Source organism: Molothrus aeneus, chromosome 5 (genome assembly GCF_037042795.1).
Source record: "Molothrus aeneus isolate 106 chromosome 5, BPBGC_Maene_1.0, whole genome shotgun sequence".
NCBI classification, from domain to species: Eukaryota; Metazoa; Chordata; class Aves; order Passeriformes; family Icteridae; genus Molothrus; species Molothrus aeneus.
In genome coordinates, this window is record NC_089650.1 from 9,097,382 (window position 1) to 9,120,600 (window position 23,219).

The following is a 23,219-nucleotide window of genomic DNA, read 5'->3' on the forward strand; positions in this document are numbered from 1 at the left end:
TCCCTTAACCCTCTGGTAGTAATTTACACTACTATTTTTCCCAAGGACAGCTCCATTGAAAATTTATTGAACACATATTTCTAGCCAGTGAATTTGAACTCCTCTGATTCCAGGGGGAGAAATGCTTCATGGAAAGGAAGTGGCATGCCTACAGCCTGGACAGTAAGAGACTCTTTAGATAAATACAGATAGATTCAAACAAAACTTGAGGTCCCTCTAGACTTTGGTTCAGAATAAAGGTTAGATCAAATCAGAAACTGAGGGATCAGTTCCTCTCTAGTACCTGCTGTGTAATTCAAAATAGACCTAAAGGGGCATAGCAGTGTTTGAACAACTTGAAGGAAATTGGGTAAAACACAATTTACACCTCTTCCTTTATTTTAATTGCTTTCTCAGCCTTTTTTCCCTAATCCTTTACTAGTTTGTGCCGTCATTAAACAAGGAAGATTATTCAGAAACAAACCAGAACAAAATAAAACATATTTTCCCTGATCTGATTTCTTGTTAGTGGAAAGAAACATGTTTTAATTCAACATATTAAGACTAAACATACTACAATAGATTTTAATATTTTAAGAATGTTAAAGCACAATCTTTCATCAAGGGATCCAAATAATTTCTGGAAATAGTGTTGTGGTAGGAGATGATATATGGAGAAGATTAGGGTGTTTTAAAAAACAATAAATATCCATTTGGTTTGTGCATGTCTGTGATTAAGAACACAAAAGACTATTCTTTCTCTTTAACAAATGGTTTCTTACAGATCATTTTGAGGGTCCACCTGTACTGTCTACTTTCATGGCCATGAAAAGAAATGTAATTCATAATGAAATGGAGAACAGGAAAACTTTGTACCTTAATAGAAATAATTAAAATCCAAAAAAGTCCTGAAAACCACACAGCGCCTTGTTCTTGACAAACATGCTTTTATGCATTTATCAGCCACTGAGCTCTGGAATCTAATGAATGCTAAAGATATCATGTCTTTAACTGACAGATTCCACCAAATGAAAAATACTAAAGTAACGTGATTTATTTTTAAAAAAGTAGCAAATTTAGAGAATATGAATTATTTTTCAGTAAACCTTTCAAAATTTATTTGTACAGATTTTAGAAATTAATGTTTACTATCAACAGGAGTTCACACGCAAACAGAAAATCAGTTAAATCCAGTAAAAAGTTCTTGTTCCATTAACCACTCCCACATTAATATTCTTTTATATAAGAAAGGGAGGTGTCTCCTGTTTTTCATCTCCCATTCTTGCTCTATTTACTGGTTTGATCCTTCAAGCTGCAGCTTCAAAGCTCAGATCATTCTGAATGAGCTACACCTGTATAGAAAAAGTGTCTTGAAAGAAATGTGGCCTTATAGATTCGTTCCCCAGTTATCCCTAAACCTCCCCTATCACCATCCTCACCATGTTTTCAAGTTAAAAAAATAAAACAAAACAAAACAAAACAAAACAAAACAAAAACAAAACTAACTGTAATCTGCATTTAGAGAATTTCTTGTAATTGTCACAATCCTGTTTTATTCATAACTCAGGGCTACTGGCATGAGAAGTGTCTGATCAACAAGTGCTTTATCAGAGAACACCTTGAACCAAAGCTGAAGAAGGCAGGACTGGAGAACCTGCAGGGAACCCAGGTGTCTGTAGTCTAGCCTGACTGCCAGTCATCCTTGGTCTATAAACAATACTCTCAGCTTCTCCAAATCTTCACCTTTGGCCATTAGAAATCACAGAAATGACCCATGGACGTTGCTGGTCTTTGGATCACATCTCAGACGTAAGGGAAATCTGTTTAAACAGGTGGCTTGTTTAAACCATGAGAACTGAAAAATACCTGTATAATAAGGTATAGCAATTTCACAGACACATTACCAAGTGTACACTTCCACACTTAACTAGACTTAATGGGTGCTTCCACTATATTCAAATTTTCCCTGTGTGTTTTGACCTTTTCTCCTCAGCATATTGCTTCTAATTTTCGGCCATTTGCCATATGAGACGAAATCCACACACAGTTCATAGAAGACTCAAACAGAGTTTCTGCTGCTTCTGTTTTCATTTTATTTAGGTTTATTTTTCTAAACCACATGTTACCTTATACCTTGCCAATGTAACTGGTTTGGAAATAACATATTAATTCAAACAACGTTTGTTTGGAGGAACTCTCTGATAGCTTTCAGCTGGCTAAACACACTTAGATAGCATCCTGTTGGTTTCTGAGACAGAAGTGAAAGGCTGATCTGCTTACCAAGCGACAGCTTTGATGCAATATCCTTACAATATATGAGTACTTACACTTCTATATTCCTGGTGGTAGCTTTTTCTCAGGAGTCCTTCAAGTGCCAAAGTTCATGCAGTTCATGTTTATATTCAATTAAAACCCCAACTAAAATATTTGCAGACAAATGCTGCATTCTCAAGCTCTACGGAAGCCATTCAGACACATCTTCTACACAGATAACAGTGTGGGCTAAGTAGATAATTCCATGACAAATCACCTCTACTGCTGTTTATTTTGGTAGAAAGTAGTTGCTAAATTTGTTTTCATGCATCCAAAATGAAATGTAACTTGATAACACTGAAAATACAAATGGGTTCAGAAAAGGAAACTGCAATTCAGATTTGTTTTAAAACATTTCACAAACTGACTGATTATTTTGTTTTCCAGAGGAAACAAAAATCTAAATGCACCATGTGCAAAACTGAATGAAATTCAATGTGTTTCTAGAATGAACTAGAAATACTAGTACTTAAATATAATGATTCATAACCATGTTTTGATAGTGCTCTTCTCTTTTACTGCTCTCTGAAAGCCTTGTAGGAGCAATCAAGGAAAGCAATTATAAACAAATGAAGTTAAATGCAGTATGAATAACAGTATACCTCTTTTTAGCATGAGAATATTTCCCTTCCACCTTAAAAAAAATGAAGGTATTTCACTAGTGTTGTGGCAACCTATTTTATTATCTACTGTTATTAAGCTCAAAACCCCTGAGGTTTACTTAGAGAATGGTCCAACAATATAAAGTATCTTTATTATGGCACACCCATAGCCACACATTAAATGTTTCCTTTTCTAGCTGTCTGTGAGAATGGCATTGACTTAAAAGTAATTTGTAAGGGAAAGATACAGTAAATAAATGTCGTGAACTTTAGGTAGATATAATCATTATTATTACAGCACCATGCTATTTACTGCTAAACCACTAATGGTTCAGGTTGATCAGGGCAGCATAATCATGTGACCAGTAATTAATCATAATTAATAATACCCAAGTTCCATGATGGTAAGACAAAGCAAGTATAGAAAAACAGTGTCTGCCACTTGCCTGTCTCACAAATGCCCTGCTCTATTTATTGTCTTTATATAGAAGAAAAGCATATTTTGTGGGATTTTGTGGGCAGGATATTTGATTTTCTGTGAAGGAAAAGGCCTCTTTCAACTACTCAGCTTTAAAAAACAAAAATAAAAACAAAAAATGAGAAAAAAAAAGTAAAAATTCAATATCAGTAAAAATACAGGACATGAATAATTTCAAGATTCTCCAGTTTCAGTCGAGTAAGTTATTACTCATTTCTGGAACCCATAAGCACTTTCCCACTAAAACCCCTGCCTTTGAATGTTATTTGGAGAGGTCCTTGGTATGATTATTGACAGTACCCTTCCTTTCAAATCCCTGATAAGAAGCCATGACTGCCACTGCCAGTCTGTCACAACCAGACGCTGTCTACACATCATTCATGGGGGTTTTCTTCTCTCATTTCATATTTGCTGCACAAAAGAATCATAACTGGCAGTGTTGATGTAAGTCTTAACATTTGTTTCAAAAGAATGTACTTAATGAATGTGCTTTTTAAAAAAAAAAAAAAAGTAAATTTTGACTTGAGTCAAACCTCAGGATATATGCTGGAGTAAAGCCAAAACCAACCCACCCTAAACAAAATGGAATCCCTGAGAATGAATCCCTACCCAAAACGAAGAACAGGTTCGGTCCTGTGTTCCTGAAGCTGGATAGATTCTATCAGTACCACATAATTACTCTCATAGCTTCTTACAATGCCTGCTAGAAAAGAGCAGTAGACCTGAAATGTGTCAGTGGACTCCAGAATGACAGCTGCCTCCTGAATAAAGGATGTTTTCTGTCAGCAGGCCCTGTACCAGGGCATAAAATCTCCTGGTTCCTCGGGATAGACCTGCACTGCCATGTGCACAATCTCAAGCTTAAAATGTCCTTTCTGCAACAGCTTTATTGTCTGTGTGTAAATGCATGTTCAGACTCAGCTTCAGCATATACCACCATGCTCACTGGCTGGAAACTCTGTGCTGGAGAAGGAACACGATCAGAGGATTGGGATGTGATTTATGATTCAGCTCTATTGTTACAGAACGCAATGGGCATGGCTGAATTCATTTGTCCTGGCTCCAGTCCTCAAAAAACCATACCAGCTTGCCATGTCCTTCCACCATGACTCAATAGCAACAAAATCTCAGAATTCTATTAAAAATCTGTTAGGCATGAAACACACTTGTGCCTCCTGAGGGAGTCTTTATGGGATTACGTAGCTCTTACATGAAGCAGTTTAGTGAATTACAATATAGAAGAGAATTATGTGAGCCTAGGAGAAAAATAAATTTTTTGAAAATATTTAAAGGAAGAAAAAGTTTTCCTCTAACCGCAAAACAAAGAAGGCCACAGAGGGAATATAATTCTGATCTGGATGCAACAGGAGAATACAATACAAGACTAAAAAATGAAGAATTTAATATTTGTTCATACAGATCCTCAATATCAACTAGCCCTGCAGGGACACACATGCCTGTTCCATGGACAGCAGGGTGTATATAACCCACACGATTTCATTTTTGAGTCCCTGTAATTCAATGGCAGGACCACAAGTGGAACAGGTAAGTTAGGCCATATCCCCACGATGCACTCAAAATGTGAGAGCACAGGGCACCAGACCCTAACAAGGTGGATTTGGAAATCCCACTGCCACAGCTGTGGATCCTACACACGCCTCAGCTGCAGACCATCACTGCAGGTCCTGTAGAGCAAGCCCTGTTATTGCACAGGTGTAATGCAGATGTTTGCAGGGCTGAGCACAGGTGTGAGGTCTGTCATGAAAGGTGCAGCACATATGGAAAAACTGGGGAATATAAAATTCTGTTGTGGACATTTTCTAAGTGGTTGATCCTAGGTTGAGTAAACAAGCTGTGGGGACAGTCTGTGCACAACTTGGAGGGCTGCACCTTTCAGATCTTTCATATCTCTGTGAAACACAAAAATATGGACATACTAGAAGGGCAAAGTACAAGAGAATAGCTATCATACTATAGAAAACAGGTATTTAAACAATTATCTGGTGAAAATTCTTATCCTACATACATTTCCTAATTTCCTTGGGATGACTAAAAATGAATTCTCTACAAACCTAGTTAGAATAGTGTGATAAATTGGAAACCATCACAAAGTAAACCTGAGTGAACAGAAAATGCACATTACCTGGGATATCACACCTTGCTTCAAAAATAGGTGTAAAGCTCTGTAGAAGAACTTTATTAACAATGAACTTTTAAAAGTACAGGCACTTTTATGAGAGTGAGCTGGGTTTATCTGCAGTGCCTGTGGAATGTGAAGGGTTAGGTGGAGGCAAGCCCTACAGCCTGTGGGGTCAATCTCACATGAGACACACATGTAAGTGTCATTTATGCACTGCAGAGCTCGCCAACACTTGCTGACTTCAGAAAGTATGTGCACAAAACCGTGGGCAAGACTGAACAGCCACTTTTCAAACTGAAGTTTGTTCACAGAAATGCAAACACTTTTTGCAATCTGATTCTAATTAACAATAGAGTCATTCATTCATTCTCTAACAAACGAGCAGAAATCCCCTTCCTTTAGCAATACACAGACATATGATAGTAACTGAGTATTTGAGGTGATTATGTGTTACAAGATCTGATTCTCTTGTATTTAACACTCAAGTCTTGTTTCCATCTCAGCTATAGGCCACAAAACCACTGTGCTGGATTATTTGCTTTGGGGCATTGGAAGAAGAAATCTTCTATACACAGCTGCAAAGAAAGCAGTGTTTTGACACAATGAATGGGGCTCATGGTTGCCCTAATACTTAGCTCATAATCCCCAGAACAGAAAAGGACCTGCTGAGTGTCAGCAGGAGCAGCTAGCACAGTCCTTTTTCATGGTCTGAGATCTCTCCCACATGAAACTTCCCAGTGATTCCATTGATCCCAACTAATAAAACCAGATCTGTGAGGAAGCATCCCCCAAGCCGCTGGCCATACCCAGTTGCTAGTAAGCACTTGATGCACCTATCAATCTATTGGCACTGAAAAAAACCCAACAAACCAAACCAAACCAAACCAAACCAAACCAAACCAAACCCAAACCGAAGAAAAAACCCTGCTGACCATTAAGCAAGTATTTTAATTACAAAAGAGAAAGTAAAATATTTGCTACACTAGAAACTGAGATTCCTGCCACAAGAGCCTACTGCTGGCTTATGTTCAATTTGTTGTCCACCAGAGCTTCCAAGACTTTTCTAGCACAACTGCTTCTCCAAGACGCTTGTTTAAATCATGAAATCTTCAAGTTTGGAAACACATTTTTGCTTTCTTCACTCATGCAAACAATATACTGGTGTGATATTCCATTCTAATATGCTAATAAATAATGTTATTTCTAAAATATGTAGTGTACTAAAATGTGGATCAACGGATTAAGGTCAAAATTCTCCCGAGTAATTTTGCAAGCATTCATCCTAATTTTTTTAACATGTGGACACATTTCTTAATACATATTTTCAAAAAGACAGATGTTTCAATTACTTTAAAAGCTTAAAAATCTTTTGTACAACTGAAAAATGCAAATTTTGCTTATATGCATAAGTTGTCTTACAAACATCTTGTAAGTAAACAGAGATTGTAACATTTCAGGGCATGTCAGATGTTCAATACTTTCTCAAAAATTCTTGATTGCCCAAAGTAATTCTATGCAATTAATATGGCCCATGGCAGAGGGTTTGGAAATGAATGAGTTTTAAGGTCCCTTCCAACCCAAACCATTCAATGATTCTATGATCTTAATGGGTACAAAACTACAAAACATTGGGACCCAACTTTCTGGTGCCATGAATTTATCTGTAGCGTTCCCAACAGGAATATTCTTTTGCTCACTGTGAAATGAAAATTTTGGTTCATGAAAACCACCAACAGCAGTAGCCATCACAATTTGCCCACTGAAATATATCACCAGAAAGCCAACAATCCATTTTTTTAAATTGCTTGTACTTGAATTGCCGAGCATTTCAAGTACCACTGGCAGATCATGAGTAGAGGTTAATTTCTAATGTTATAATGGTATTTTTGAGGATTAGATGCAAGAATCTTAGTTTATAGCATAGTAAATAGTTTACTTCTTCTTTTGTAATTAAAATACTTGCTAAATGGTTAACAGGGTTTTATGTTATATGGGTTTTTTTTGAAGTGGCAATATCTTGATTGCTGCATCAACAGAAGATTTTCCCTCTAAAAACAGTAAGAGTTGCTAGCACTTAGAACCTGCTTAGTAATTTCTGGGTTTGCCCAAAAAACCTTTTTTTAAAAAAATAATCATTAGGGGTGTCTTTTTCACTTATTTTCCCTGTGTAACAATGTAATTTATGAGTACCAAAAGTCTCCAATGCTACTTGTAATTTTTTGCTTGACAGGAGGTTTCTCTGATACACTTGCACATTAGCAAACATTTATCGATTTTCAATGAAAATATCTCATCAAACTATCTTTTTATGGTCTTAATTAAACTCTCGCCTAGCAGCTTAACTACTTGGAAGTGTTTCAAGTAGAAAAACAAACTCTAGTATATGAATGAATAATCAGGATCAGAATACTGATCATCTATTTGCTTGACAGTTATTACTAGGATATTATCCCCCCAAAAAGGACAATATGGTTAATCATTCTCCCTAAAATTTACCAAGAAGAGATGGCAAAATGTCTTCATTCAGGAAAGAGAAGTGGAACAGGAACACGTATTCCTTTTAGCTCTGTAATTTCAAGCTCAGTCTTTGACTATATGTAGACATGGATATGACATTCCTGGCAGTGCAATGGCCCAGCACTGCTGGATTACTGCTGGAGAAAGGAATGGTCAGTCCCCTCTGACTGCCAGTGGAAGGAATGCCATTCCCTGGCTAAGAGCTGTCCAACAGGGATGGCTGCAGCCACTGCTGCTGACAAAGTCCAGCTCCCACAAAAAGGTGCACACTTTTTACAACGAGAACTAATTGAGGGGTTTTTTAATTCCAGAACCTTTCTGGCTGTTTGCCTGAGTCTGTCTCAAACATAACAAATTCATAGGTGGTTATAAATAACTCCAGGATTGCATTCAGACGCTCAGTCTGAAGATTTTTAGGTCTTACCACAAGCTATTTTTAACAGTGGATATTAAGACACCCATAAGGAATTACATGCTAATATGCTGAACAATCTGAGGCAGTACCTGGTTCCAGCAAGTTTGGTCAGAGAGGATTCCAGGACTGAATAATGTGGCACTGCATCTGGTTCAGCTACTGCACTGGAGTCATGCTTTGCACAGTAGGACAGACAATTCCAAGCAGCTGTTCCAAAACAATAGTATTTGTCCTTCTTTGGGGCTTCAGCTTGTCCTCTGAGTAACTGGAATAGTTGCTCATGCAAGTTCTCTGTAATATTTTACAGCCAGCCTTTTAGCTGATGGATCATTTACCTGACATTTCCGAGATTCTAGAAATTCTGATATTCAGCTCTGGGTTTCCACAGCTTGGAGGAAACTGCTAGTTCCTGCTTAAGGGAAGTTTAGGATGGACTGCATGATTTCCTAGATTACCTAATGTCTGTTTCAAGTCATTACTATGAACTGCAAACTTATTATTATAAATTTTCTCAGTAATTTCAGCAAAATAATAATAAACAACCAAAATTCCTATGATAAAGATCTATCTTTCAAATAGGTACTCTGCTCAGGTACTCTGAGCAGAGGAACTAAATGTAAGGAAGTGGCATGATTTACCTTTCTCATTTCTTGAGTTAGTCTCCACAAAACTGCATCGATAGGACAAATCCAATAGTGCTGCAAAGCCTGTAATTTTCTTTTCAACTATTTATTAAAAATTAAAATAAATGCAGAAGAATAACAACACAGCAAAAACTTAAAGAGGAGCAAAATCTTTTGGTCCATTGAATTTCTCTGCTACTGGACATTAACCCAAAACATATGCTTAACTTCATGAATTTTGGCAACATTGTGGAGAAGATACTGATGATGTTATAAATACAGTTGTGTTTGAATCCAATCCATAGAAATCTTGAATACTGAAGCTCTAAGAAAGCCAAGTGTGAAAAGAGAATTGTTTTCAAGTGGCAATACTTTTGTCCTCCAAAACAATTTCTTCTGGGAGTTCTTAGCCTAGGTGTTGAGAGAATTTATGGACCTTGTTTGTCCACTCTTTCAAATACCCACAAAACACGTGTACATTAGCTGCCAGCTGAAGAATCCAGCCCTACTTCTTGCTGGTGAGGGCTGGCTGATTTTAAGTGCTCCAAGTATGTTCTTAATGGCTTTTAAAAGAACTACTTGGACATTTCCCTCACAGCTAAACCATTCTCCCAGCACTTGTGCAGTTTTCTGTGATTTTTAGGTGACCTCTTTGCGCCATATTGTTTACACTGGAGTTTCTGGGAACTCAAATATTTATATATTTTGACATTAAATAAGGGGAGCTAAAATACTGTAAGAAATTACTACCTGAAGTAAAAGCACTGTTCATAATTGCTCTTGCAGATGTAAGCAAAAGCTGATTTAAAAAGAATTGTGCTTGTGACCCAAAAATCTGTCTTAAACCTTTTAACGTGATTTCAAAAAGATGTCTCCAGTGTAGCATTGCTGCTGATACAAATGCACTTAACATATAAATCAATTAAACCAGGAAAAAAGGTAGTTGAAAAATAGATCACTGATTACAAACTCAAAAGTACTTCCACAGGATTTAACAAACAGCAGGATCCAGTATTTAAAACAAGAACACCCAATCCAGAAAAAGACCAAAAAGACAGTGTTTATTTAGATGCACAAAAGCTGTGATAATTATAGAAGGTTAGTTAGGCAGATACTAGTAATGGACTGCAAGGACAAGACTGCATGACTCGAGATGGCAGGTACAGTACAACATGTTACCAGAATGATTCTTGGTGAAGCTGCAGAAACCTTGGCATTTCTGCCAATAAACAGATTCTATAAATGGTGAAGAAAAACCCCAAACCAAAAACCAACACTTTAGAATGTGGCCTCTGGGTTCTGCTACTGTCATCAAAGAGAAGAAATATATTTTAATAGGTAGAGGAGAAACGTTACTCTATAGTGGTTTTTGTTTTACAGCAAGAGTTTTTTAACTGTCTACTTTTAGTAAATTTTCTTGAAAGGAAATGACAATGACTTCTATACTATGTTTTTTCCTAGAAAACCCTAAAAGGGAAACAAGTATGGTGTGCCTTGACTGTGGGTTTTTTAGCGGGTAGAAAAGGGTGGCAGAATTTTGCTAAGCTGGATTGTGGTCTAGCAACAAATACACTTTTTGCTTTACTGCCAATTGTGAGGTCTTTAGTATGTGAGTACCTCAGTAGGATAAAAATCAGAGATTTAAGCTGAAACAGACTAAATTATCCTACACATGATGGCTACTTTGACAGCATTTTCTTCTCCTGCCCTTTCAAGCTGACTGGGCATTGCTCCTAATAGTGGTCACAAGAATGAGAGAGCATGTTGGTTCTTGTTGTGGAAATGGCAGTTTTGCAACAAAATGAACTTGGTCCATTCTTCCCTGCTGATCACCAAACAGTGCATCATAAAGACTTTAGATTCCCAAAGCTTGGCTGTATTTGAAAGAAAAAAAAAAATAGTGGTTAACTTTCATATAAAGCATCTCACTGTCCCACGCCCCATTGTCTCCATCTGCTTCAGGGTAAGAAAAGTAAATACTTCATTTTGTTGTGCTCTATCACCAGCTTCCCTCAGTATGGAAGTCAGCCCTGTAGGTTAATGATGGCATTTAATAGTGGTAAATCAATCCATATCGACTTTAAAAATCATGCTTGTTTAGCAGTTTTGCTTATTTCTCTACTAGGATTTAAAAAAAGCCTCCCGTCCAACAGCATTACAAACATTGTTTGCTTTGGAAGACCCACAAATATGACTGGCTTCATACCACACAAAAATGCTCAAATGAAGGGGGGTATCATCCACCTATTTATAACTACCCAGTGCTACCATGTAAGGCTGAATGAATTAAAAATAAAAAAAAAGTTCCAGAACTGACAGGAATCTCTATAAACTTTGCTCTCTAGGAGACAAAACAATAACATTCAGCCCAAATTAAGATGTTTTTTGGTCTTGGATTGGTTCAAACTATTTTGGGTGCAATTATGCTGGACCTTCTGTTTTTAAGTATTATGAAAGGTCTTTTTCATATTTCATAAAGCTTTAGAGAGAAACACAGTTTAAAGCTGAGTACAGCTAAAAAATATAAACAATCAACCTTTTGCTATTTACTACATGCAACCTTAAGCCAAAATACAAGCCTCCCGTACAGCTTCTTCTTCCTGATTCCTTCTAAAAGCTGTGATCAGTGGATAATTTGCAATGTCTTTCCTCCTCTTACTTTTTTCTCTACTTGCTGAATTTGCACTTAATAAATTGTCCACTTCAAGGAATGAGTCTGAGGCTGAGACAAATGGATTTTCTTGTTTCCATTTTGCTTCTTTGCCCTTCACTTTCCCAAAATACAGTGGCTGTTGAGAATCAATACTACTTTGGAAAAAATGCCAACAATTTATACAGACAGTCTGACCAAACCGAGGTATTCAATGAAATGCAGCGCAGGACAGTAATAAAATTTTGGCTCTATTTCCTCAGGGCTTGCTACAACAAGAAATACTCCTAAAATATGAGGGGCATTATCCAGGGAGATTTTCAAAGTGAGCTCATGGGTGCCTTGAGACAGGTCAGATGAAGTAAAAATTGAAGTAGATTCCCCAAGAGCAGCTGATTTCAAGGACTACAATGTGGCAAATCAGTAGGGAAGATAGGAAGATGATTATCAAAACAAAACCACATCACACCCCAAGGAAACCAAAAATACAGATATTTTGAAAAATATAGCCTAAAAACCCCAAATATACAAGTAAACAAAAAATCCCAACCAGAGATAGAGGCCTGTGCTACAAAGATCTAAATTGTGTGGAAGAGATGTTGAAATGGATTTTTGGACAAGCTAAATATAATCATACACAAAAAAACCCTTAATATTTGAATCCTTTTTTGGAACAATTCTAGTATACTAGGCACACTTTCCTCTTGTGCTCCTGGTATATAAATTAAGGATAGAAGAGACAAAATTAATGCAGCTGCTTCAGTGGAAAATCAAAACAAAAGTGCTTTCATTTTTCTCATCTACGAAATTCTGACATGGAAAAAAAAAGTAAGAGAAATCTGGTATTGGTCATAAAAAGATAAAATAAAATTAGGACTAATAATAATAATAATAATAATAATAAATTGTAACAAGGAATAGATTTACTTCTATTAAATTTCAAAATTGAGAAAATAAGCTAATTAGAGGAGTCTACATTTTGAGGGGACATTTTTCTTTCAATAAGAACAAAAGTGTAAGGTTACATGTATTAAATAATAATTTTCACAACCCAAAAGGGACAGCTGTGCTTTAAAGACAGAGTGAAATGGTAATTATCTAATTTGGCTTGGTAAGAGCTACTTTTTCTTGGCTTTTTGCCCAGAATACATTTATCCCTTCTTTAAAAAACAGTATAGCAAATTCTAAAACAGAAAAGGAACATGCTAGAGATGCAATACAAGAACACATTGATGATAAATGTAACATACTTGTGGATTACTGCCTTCAGTAATCCAAATTTACATTGATCTGTACAAAGAGAATAATATGGTAAAATTTGATAGTAAAAATAAGTGAAATCTTCAATTTATTGACAAAACAGGAGCAGGCACTCCAAGCCTCAGAGCAGGTTTGAATACCACCCTGGAAAGAACCTTCTGAAGTCCTGAGAATCTAAATGTTCACTTTTAGAATTACAGAAACCAACCAAATAACTACTGACTAAAACTTTATAAAACCTAATTGAATGTACCAACATTTATATAGAATATTGAGAAGGTGTTTTTAGGAAGATTTTTTTCCCCCCTTTACATCCAAGAAGAAATTCTACCATCTGACTGATATAATGGTCTTCAGCTGGGATAACACTGCAGTAGAAGTTTAACTAATGCAGAAAACAAGCCCTTAACTGCTGCTTTTGTCTGCTGAGTATGAATGATTTCAGAAACTTCTATCAAACTGTCAAATTTTATAGTGCTCAGCACACAGGCACAAGCTTTTTTTCCCATGGTGTGTCTTAGAAGACTGATAAAGTTGTATGCTATTTAGCCCTCCAAAAAATCATGTCCTATAGCTACCTTCATGAACACTGCAGTCAGGTATAATGGGACACAAAACCTACACCATAACATCTCTTCATTTTAGTAATATTTTGGTGAGGCCCTGGCACAGGTTGCCCAGAAAAGCTGTGGCTGCCCCATCCCTGGAAACATCCAAGGCCAGGCTGGACAGGGCTTGGAGCAGTTTGGGATAGTGGGAAGGTGTCCCTGCCCATGGCAGGGGTGGAACTGGATGAGCTTTAAGGTCCCTTGGAAGCCAAACCAGTCTGTAATTCTGTGATCTTATGTTTCTTCATGTAGTATGGAACAGGGAACTGCTGCAAGGTACTGCTCCAGTGGCATAATGTTACATCTTTTTCATTCCATGATCTTTAATGTACTGTTCATTAAGTATCTTTCTACTTGATACTGACACAGTTCTGTTCACAAAAGAGGTTTGTAGTGAAATTAATGAGTTGTTTTCCCAGTTCATCACAATGTGTCATTCACAGCTCAGCTGCTTGCCCTTCCTTTGGCCTCTTTATTCCATGTCCTTTCATAGAATGGTACAAAGGGTTATTTCCTCCTGCCCGGCCCAGGGCTGGCGTGATCCCCACTGTCCTGCCAGTTCCTGATTCATTTCCATGCTTCTCAGCACAAGAAAGACAAGGAGAAGGGCCACAAAGGTGATAAGTGATGAGCAGGTCTCTGCTGAGGAGAGACTGCGGGAGCTGGGGCTGTTCATTCTGGAGAAGAGAGTTCTGAGAGGGGACCTCATTAATGCAGATAAGTATCTCAAAGGAGTGCCGAGAGCAGGGACCAAACTCTTTCCAGTGGTACCCACTGAAAGGATGAGGAGCAGAGGCCATAAAGTAAAACACGAGAAGTTTCTTTTTAACACGAGGAAGGGCTCCTTCCCATTGAGGATGGCAGAGCACTGGGACAGCTGCCCAGGGAGGGTGTGGATACTCCCGCTCTGGAGACATTCCAAACCCACCTCTGTGCCCTGCTCTGCGTGACCCTGTTCTGGCACAGAGGTTGGACTGGATGATCTGCAGATGTCCCTTCCAACCCTCGGGATGCTGCGATTCTGGGATGACACTGAAGAGACACCGCTGGTGCTCTGCCACTCACCGAGCCTACAGTCGGGCTGGGTGAGCGAACAAGGACCGGGAACCAAAGGGCAAGGGGCAGAGGCTCCATCGAGGGCCGGGGTGATGCCGGGGTTGATTCCAGCCATGATTCCAGCCAGCTGTGATTCCAGCCGTGACTGTAGCAGCTGCCCGGCAGGATCAGTGAGCGGCGGGGGCGGACCCGAGCCTGGCTGGGATGAGCAGCAGCGCCCGGCGCTGCGGGGGCTGTTCCCGACTTCAGGAGCTCCCTAAACACAAACAGAGCAGTCTAGAGAGTTTACAGAATGAATACTGTTTATTCTCTAAAGGGCGCACAGTGGGGCTTACCACAAACCACGGCTCAGGTGGTAATAACTCGCAATCCTTTGTAAAGCACAACTCACATGGACCCGCCTATCTAATCCACGCTCTCCGCCTACCTAATGCATATTTATCCGGTGATGCAATCTTACGCAATGCTACAAACACAAGGTTGTTTCCTTCATTAAGCAACTCGTATTGTAGAAGTTATCTGACGCCATCAGTTGCGTTTACACCAGGTGAGACAGCCCAGCCTGGGGACAGACAATTCAGCTCGGAGGCATCAAGGTGACCTCGGCCGCGGGGAGCGGGGGGGCGGCCGGATCCACATCCGGGTGAGGCCGCGCCGGCGGGGAGCGGGGACGGGCTGGGGCAGGCCGGCAGCAGCGGCGCTGGTCCCGGCTGGCTCGCAGCCCTACCAGCTCTGGGTCGGAGCCGGGTCCGAGCCCTGCCAGCCCCGAGTCACAGCCAGGAGCTGCGCTGGCCGAGCGGGCGGCAGAGCCCGGCCGGAGCGTGGCTGCAGGGATGGGCCCTTCGAGGTCCGGCTCCACCTGCCGCCATTCTCCTGCCTCCAGCTGCTGGCAGCTTCATCTGTTTCCTCCTGCCTCCACCTGCTTCCACCTGCCTTCACTTGCCCTCACCGGTCTCCTCCTGCCAGCACCTGACTTCTCCTGCCCTTTCCTACCCTTTCCTGCCTTTTCTTACTTGCACCTGCCTTCTCTTTCCTTCATCTGCCCCCTCACCTGCTTGCCCTGTGGAGCCCTCTCTGTGCCGCAGCACTGACACCGTGTGTGGCGCTGGTGATGCCCTTAATGATGGGGCACGTGAAAAACGCCAATCACTTGTTTTTAAAATTGTAAAACTTATATAGTAATAAAATGGTTATAAAAATAGTAATACAATTAGAGTAATAATAATTTGGACAATTTGAATTAGGACAATATGAGACAATAAAGACAAAGAGTTACGGATGGCCAGGTACCTTTTTCTGGGCAGCACGAGCCCGCAAAAGGACCCCCGTTAACAAAGGATTAACCTTTGAAAACAATAGCCTGTTGTATATTCATACACTTCATACATGATGCATAAATTCCATTCAAACACAGGATTCTGTCTGGTCATCCTCAGCTTCTTCCTCTGACTCCTAACAGTGCCTTCGAGGCAGGAAGATGTTAGTTTCTTCTGATAAGAGGGCAATAAATTCTTTTTCTCTGAAAGATTTAGGTGTCCTGGGGCTGCTGTCTCAGTGCGAGTCCTTTCTTTAAAAATATCCTCCATAGCATAGTTTCTATTTTAACATTTTTTTTATAACCTAAAACTATATTTAACACGCTACTTAAGAGAATTAATACAGCATTACTTTCGAACACAACACATATAATATTCATTTTAATGTTTGCAAAAAGCCAATTATAAAATACATGCATTTTTCACAGGGCATAAGGATCGCTACAAAAGGGGATTTGTGAATTACTTCAGATGAGCAGCAGAGGCCTGCCTTCCTTCCCTGTGCTTTCCTTCTCTGCCCCAGAAAATGTCAATGGGAGAACCCTTGGAGTAGTTCTCTAGCCCAGAGGTTTGGAAATCCTGGCTATGAGTTCTTTGTTCGTGTGCTTCCAAGGCCAAACTGTTCATGGCCAAGTTTTCAAACATTGTCCAGAATCTTTCAGTTGTGAAATAGCCTGTGTGTTTTCAGAGGTGCGTGGGCGCCTAGTATCTGTTACTGTAAACGAGTTAGGTGTTGAAGTATTCCTGAAAATCTCTCAGAATCTTCAGGCATCTAAACCACTTTCTGTAAATCTGATCTTTAAATATTTTGGGAGTTTTGAGGCTTCTGATCTGTGTAACAGGGTTGGTTGTGTCCTCTTGATACCTCAGCGCCCGAGCCCACCCTTCTGCTCTAGGGTATTGTCATGATGAGCTCTGCTGCAGCTTTGGTTCTTGTCAGTAGACTCTACTTTATTTCATAAGCAGTTTTTCTTTTCTCTCCTAGCAATTCTTTTGCCAGTCAATTGCACACTGTGAACTCATCTTCTGCCACCTTGCTGCAGCCTTTTAGTGGAATTTGAGTAGTGTTTGTCACAGTGCTTGAACACCTGTTTCAGTAGACCTGCTTAATAGTTTTTGTTCTCAGCACTTCCTGGCTGCTTGCCTTCCTGTTCTTCAGATTTTGCTCTTCCCCATATATTTTTTGAATATATGACCATGATCTGAGCGCCTCCACATCCATGGCTTGACTGTCTAAAGTAAATGTTGATGCAAGTGTTGTAATTACTTCCTTGTTTTTCCTTCAGGGGCTATCAGTTTCTCACTCCCTAATACTGGAAGCAAACTGCTGACCATCCTCAAACACAGACTGCAGGGCAGACAGTGTCTGTTGAGTGCAGTAGTGGCCCTCACACTGGTAGGATCTGAAAGAAGAAAATCACAGTAGCATTCAAACAGGTGATGCTTGGAAGCTCAAAGAAGGGTAGATAATCCCAGAGCCTTTTTTCAGAGCTTCTTAAAGAGATTCTTCAGTGTATTTTGAAGACAGTTAAAATCAGGAGATAAGTTTATGTGCTCTGTGCCTCAGTGTGTCTGTGTGAATTGTTCCACCACTTTCTGCTGTTAGTGTGGGACACTGAAGCTGAGATGGTTTTTTACTGTAGCTCAGCTGAGGGGGTGGGTTGGTCATGTGCACACCAGATTGAGACAATTGGCATTAAAACAGGGTCTGTTGCCTTTGGATTTGTTTTCATCCAAATCTCTGTCTGACCATTGTTATAATTAAGTTTAAGGCTTCCTATTAGTTTGATTCTACCCAGAGTGGTCGAAAACTGAGCATACCAGATGAAACATTTGCTTCTGTCGTGTTCACACAGAGACCTCCATGAGGATTTGGAGACAGTGATCAGACCGTGCCTCACTAGAGCTCCCAGTGCAGTTTTAGTCCTTCTGCAATTGGTTAGGAGCTCCTTGACTGTTTTCTGCATGTCTTTGAAAACAACCATGGGCTGTTGGGCCAGCTCCTTCACATTTCTTTCCAAGTGGCACAGCTGCTGCCAGAGCTTGGTGAAGACTATCTGCTGTCTAGGTACTGTTAGCTGCTTCTGTGGTGTCAGGCTGATGGCAACCACACAGATTTAGAGATGCCAAGATGCAGTCATGCTATGAAGCATACTTCTGCTCCAGAGGAACAATTGGATTGCAATCTTAAGGGCAATAACTCCCCAAATCCCCTTTACAGAACTGCTGAGACAGACACCTGAGCGTGGTGTCTCTCTGAGGCCCTGTTAAAAACCCAGCTTCCAGGAAAGCCAAATGGGAAAAGGTTTGTGGTATGATGGAAACCCACTTTCTGTGAGTCCTTAAATGTAAAGTTCACAGTGCCTTCCTGCCCGTGTTCAGGTACTGGAGGTGTGGTTTGTGTGTGCAGGGCCCCACATCCTCATGTGTGGTGGAAACTGCTGCTGTCCATCTGTGCAGTGCTTCGTGCTCAAGTGCCCTTACAGGGAAGTTCTTTCTGCTCAAGGAATACTTATTTGGTTATAATAATGAATGAGAAAAATTCTTGTTAAACCAGTCTTGATACTCAGAACTTTTACAGTTGGGTTTTTTTGTTTGTTTGTTTGCTTTTTGTGTAGGGCTTTCCCCTCAGTACACTCCCAAGTCTCAGGCTACAGACTCTAAATTTTAAGTCATGTGGACTAAATCTGCTTTTAACTGCAGTGTAAGTGGCAGATCATCTGAAAAGTGTTTCAAGGTGACTTTCAGGCACTGTATTTTAACATCTCTTATGTTTCATTACTTCATTACTTTGATATTTGTAAATGTAAGAATACATCAGAAGTTCAAAATGCAGGACTTGTTTTTCTTTTTTCTACCTCGTATTTCTAAAGACTTAAGACTTATGTGGAAATAACCCCTGCTGGTGTTAGTAAAAATAAATACCTTAAATTTGAAGGTTGGATTTATCTTTTCTGATAAGGCCTCTTGCAACCCTAATCTTCCCTCATTGCTTTGCATCCTTTAAACAAAGGTATCTGCTCTCTAGACCTGTATCTTCAGAAGTAGTACTATTTTTACATATAAAAATAAAGTGCTTTGTAATTTTCTTATTGTAGAATTATATTATCTAAACTTTCTTGGTATACAGTAGGATTTATATTACTTCATCCTGGAAATAAAGGGGATTGACCAGTGTGAAGAATTTTGCTTTTCTGACATAGCAGGCTTTTTTTCCTTTTCATTGTTCAGTTGGCAGATTTATTTTAGGTGTGACTGAAATGAATTCTGGGGGTTCTGTCCACTCTTTCAATTAAACCATTAAAAATGTAAATTCCATTCTAGGGAGTGGTTGGAGAAACAGAATTATGCACCCATAAATTTCTTTCTAAGTAATCACAGAGGACTTTCTGAATTAAGAAAAAGTGAATTAAGATTTTTTACTTACACATAGAAGTGGCAATGGATGTTCCTCAAGTGGTTTTCAGGGATGTACTTTTTATTGAGTTTTTCTGCAGTTTCCCATCAGATTTATTTGACATCTGTGTCTGCCTTAAGTTTGTTGGCACTCATGAGGCTGAAATTTCCTGTGACCACCTTGTTACAGACACTGCCTAGTAAATGTTCCCATCCTTTGAATCACAGCTAGAGGAATGGGCATAATATATATAAAGTTATTTTGGATCCTCAGAAAGAGAAATATTTATCATACTTATATAATGCCCGTAAGAAAAAAGCAGGTGTTTGTATTTGTCATTGGAATGATAAAAATTCATTCATTTGAATGTCTTTCAGAGAAGAATTTGGAAATGGATTTAGCTTAAAAATATGTCTTGTGTTATATTTGCAGAAGTTCTAGGTTTTAGTTTTAAGAAAATCAAGCATGTCTAAACTACAGTGCTAATTTAGTACAAGGAAAAAAAAAGAGACGTAAAATCTCAGGCAGTGTGTAGAACTCTGAGGTCTTTAAAAACCTTCCACTCAGTGAAAATGATATAGTGCTAAATCCTGATTTTTAGGGCTCCCATGAACAACTGTGGTAAGTTTTAGAATGTAGAGTTTTCACCTATCCAGCATTAAAGGACTAAATTTGAACCTCTTTATCTGATAACATATGGCATCATAATACTCAAATAGTCAGGCAAATCTTCACTTGCACTGAAAAATAAGTCAGGTTCAGACCCATTCTTCCATAGACTCCAGGAATATTCCTGTCATTTTAGTGCAGTCCTGGAAAAGATGGCAAATTTTTGTGCCCATACATAAATTGATTTTAGATGCCTGTGCAACAGTAATGGTTGGGTCTGTTTGTTTCCTTTCAGAAAAAGTAATTAAAATGTTTGATGCTGATAGCAGAGGTGGTTCCAAATTGAGACTTTTGCTTCTCTGCATCTTTCCTCTGGCTGTAGCAGATCAATCAAAGCAATCTCTGCTGAGGGTAGGTTGCTTGCAGGAATACAGTTGGAATCTGGCACTAAGGGCTGACAGTATTTAAAACTTGGTATCTTTGGAAATGAAGGATTTAGGATGTGCAAGGACATTTTGAAGTGTAAAACATCCAAACTCATTCCAGTGTGAAAACTAGTAATTTCAAGGCTGTAGCCTAGGATCTGTTACTAGAGCTGTTGCTTTTCCTTCAACAAAGGACTTTAAAAAGGAATTTAATGTGCTGTATTATTTATAGAAAAGCAGTTCACAGGGACATTGCTATCAGTGTTTGAGCGTGCTGGGTTTCGTTTGAACTGATTGGGTTTCATTTCTCTACATCCTGGAGAATTGCACTCTGTCCATGAACCATGGCATTCATGAGAGCTCTCAGCACACCAAAGCACTGCATCTTTTGTTCTGAGTAGAAGACGAAAAATTCACAAATGGCAATCATCTCTTTCAAGTGACGGCGAATGTGCATGATAATGGAGTGGACATTCCATACTTCAGTATGGATATGATACAAGGCATGTCCTTGTGAGGAGCAGCCAAGGACTTTGGGTTTGTCCAGTTTGGAGAGAGGGAGACTGAGGGGTGCCCTCCACGAGGGTGGCCAGGCGGGGCAGAGGCTCCCAGGTCGGCGCCCCAGGCGTGTCCGTGTCTTGGAGGCACTTGGACAATGCCCTTCTTGGTGAGGGCTCAGGCTGTTGGGCCAGATGATTGTTGTAGGTCTGTTGTAGCTGGAACTATTCTGTGAACGCTCTGGGGAGGGGATGCTGCTGTGGGAGAGGACATTGAATAAATACGAGCTGAAAGGGATGACAGATGCTTGCCCTAAGCTGTGGGCATTTCAAGAAAATCACTGCTGTAGACATCCTTGGTGTTGCACCATGTGCTGGGCACATCAGCTGGAGGCAGAAGAAATCTGGAAGAAGGTGAACAGATATAAGGGTGCTTCATCAGTTAATAACCATGCTCACAAAAAGAGAATCTAATCTCCTGCAGCAAAACAGGAGCTAACCTAGTGCTGGAAGTAGTTTAACATTTAAAAACCCAGCTGAACAAACCCCCTTCATCTGGGAAGCAGAAACTAACAATCCATTACATCAATTCATAAGCAATTTGATCTCAATATACAAGATTATGAAAGGATTCTTTGTAACAACCTTATAAGCCTTAAAATTAGAAGCTCATAAGTAATTTTCTTGTCTTCTTCAAGTGAAATGATTCCACATAAAATTTAAATATTAGCAATACAAAACTTCCAAAGGTTTAGAAATTATTTTGTTATCTAAACTTCCGTTAGATTGTAAATAAATAAATGTACTAAATATTATGAGTTCAGTCTGTGTTTCCTTAATGTTTATTCTGTGTCTCCTTAAGGTTTCTGAATAAAGTGAATGCAGGCAAAAGCTATCCAGTATTCTGTGTATTGTTGTGAAAACTTGGTCTTGTAGTTCTTTATTCCTAAATACTTTGCCTGAACCCACTGCTAGAATTTTTTTTATCTTGAGGTGGGTTTACAGAAAGATGGAATTGCTCTACTTTGAATTTGTTTTAGTATCCATTCATATTAAATACCTATGCTTTCATATAAGTATCTTCTGTTTATTGCAGAATACAGTAATGTTTGGGATTTTTTAAGAAATTTCTGAGGAAGAGAGACCTACAGTCAAGTTCTTTGTGCTAGGCTTACTTTTTTCAAAATTTTAACAACACATTACTGTGTTACAGTTCTTGAGCTTAGTGTGTGTGTATAGAGAGAAATAAAGTGGAAATCCTGTCTCTGAGGATTGGAATTTAGTGTAGATTTAGATGGAAACCAAAATATTTTAGCATGCATTTGCCAGTTAAGCTTTTAAAAGGACTTTCCATGGGGTGCAGCTTCTGAAATAGTGCAATAGTGAGTTTCTGAAGAGGTTTCCACATGATGCACATGCCACAGTCAGCTTGCTTTTAGTTCACAAACTGCCGCAGTGAAAAATCAGTATCTTGGCCTGATCCACTACAGACTGAAGAAAAGTTGTACTTAGTTTGAAATCATGGAATTGTTAAGGTTGGAAAAGACCTTCAAGATGGTCGGGTCCAGCCATTAACCTGACACTGCCAAGTTCACCACTGACCCGTGTCCCCAGGTCTCACATCCACACGACTTTCAAATCCCTCCAGGGCTGGTGGCTCCACCACTGCCCTGGGCAGCCTTTTCCAGTGCTTGACCACCCTTTTGTGGAAGTTTTTTTTTTCCCAATATTCCATCTAAACATCTCCTGGTGCAGCTTGAGGCTCTTTCCCCTTTTCCTGTCCCTTGTTCCCTGGGAGCAGAGCCTGACCCCCATCTGGCTGAACTCTCCTGAGTTGTGGAGAGCCCAAAGGTCCCCCTCAAGCATCCTTTTCTCCAGACCAAACATTCCCAGCTCCCTCAGCCACTCTGTTCACAACTCTCCGGGCCTGTTCACCCAGCCATTTATTTTACCCAGCAAAGACTGCACAAGTTCAAGCCAGGAGCAGCCAGTTTCTCCACGTGAAGACATTGAAAAAAGCTAAGTTCTACTAAAGTCCAGGTAAAAAAAATCCAAAGCCTTTCCCTCATCAAAAATGTGAGTCACCTTGTCACAGGAGATCAGGTCAGATCCTCCTTCCCTCTCTGTTTGTAGGTGGGAGGAATACTTTCTAATGTCCAACCAACTGGTACCTGCCTAAATAGGCAGGACTGCTGGTGCATGGTTGGAAGTGGCTCTGTGGGCTCTCTCAGCAGCTTGCTCAGCACCCTCAGGTGGATCCCAGCCAGCCCTGTGGATCTGTGTGTGTCTGAGAGGCACAGCACCATCATCTTCTGCAATGTGGGGTTCATTCTG

General features: G+C 39.6%; 1 protein-coding gene across 2 annotated transcripts in view; it reads left to right on the forward strand.

The window, feature by feature from the left end:
- Positions 1 to 15,090: 15,090 nt before the first annotated feature.
- The window catches only part of CCDC91 (coiled-coil domain containing 91), a 114,595-nt gene continuing 106,466 nt past the window's right edge, over positions 15,091 to 23,219 (forward strand). The window contains exon 1 of one of the 2 annotated variants that reach the window (XM_066549871.1): positions 15,091 to 15,188. The gene's annotated coding sequence lies outside the window, so the exon portion shown is untranslated. Of the gene's footprint in view, positions 15,238 to 23,219 lie in introns of both variants that reach the window. The other variant, XM_066549872.1, reaches the window with a different exon arrangement.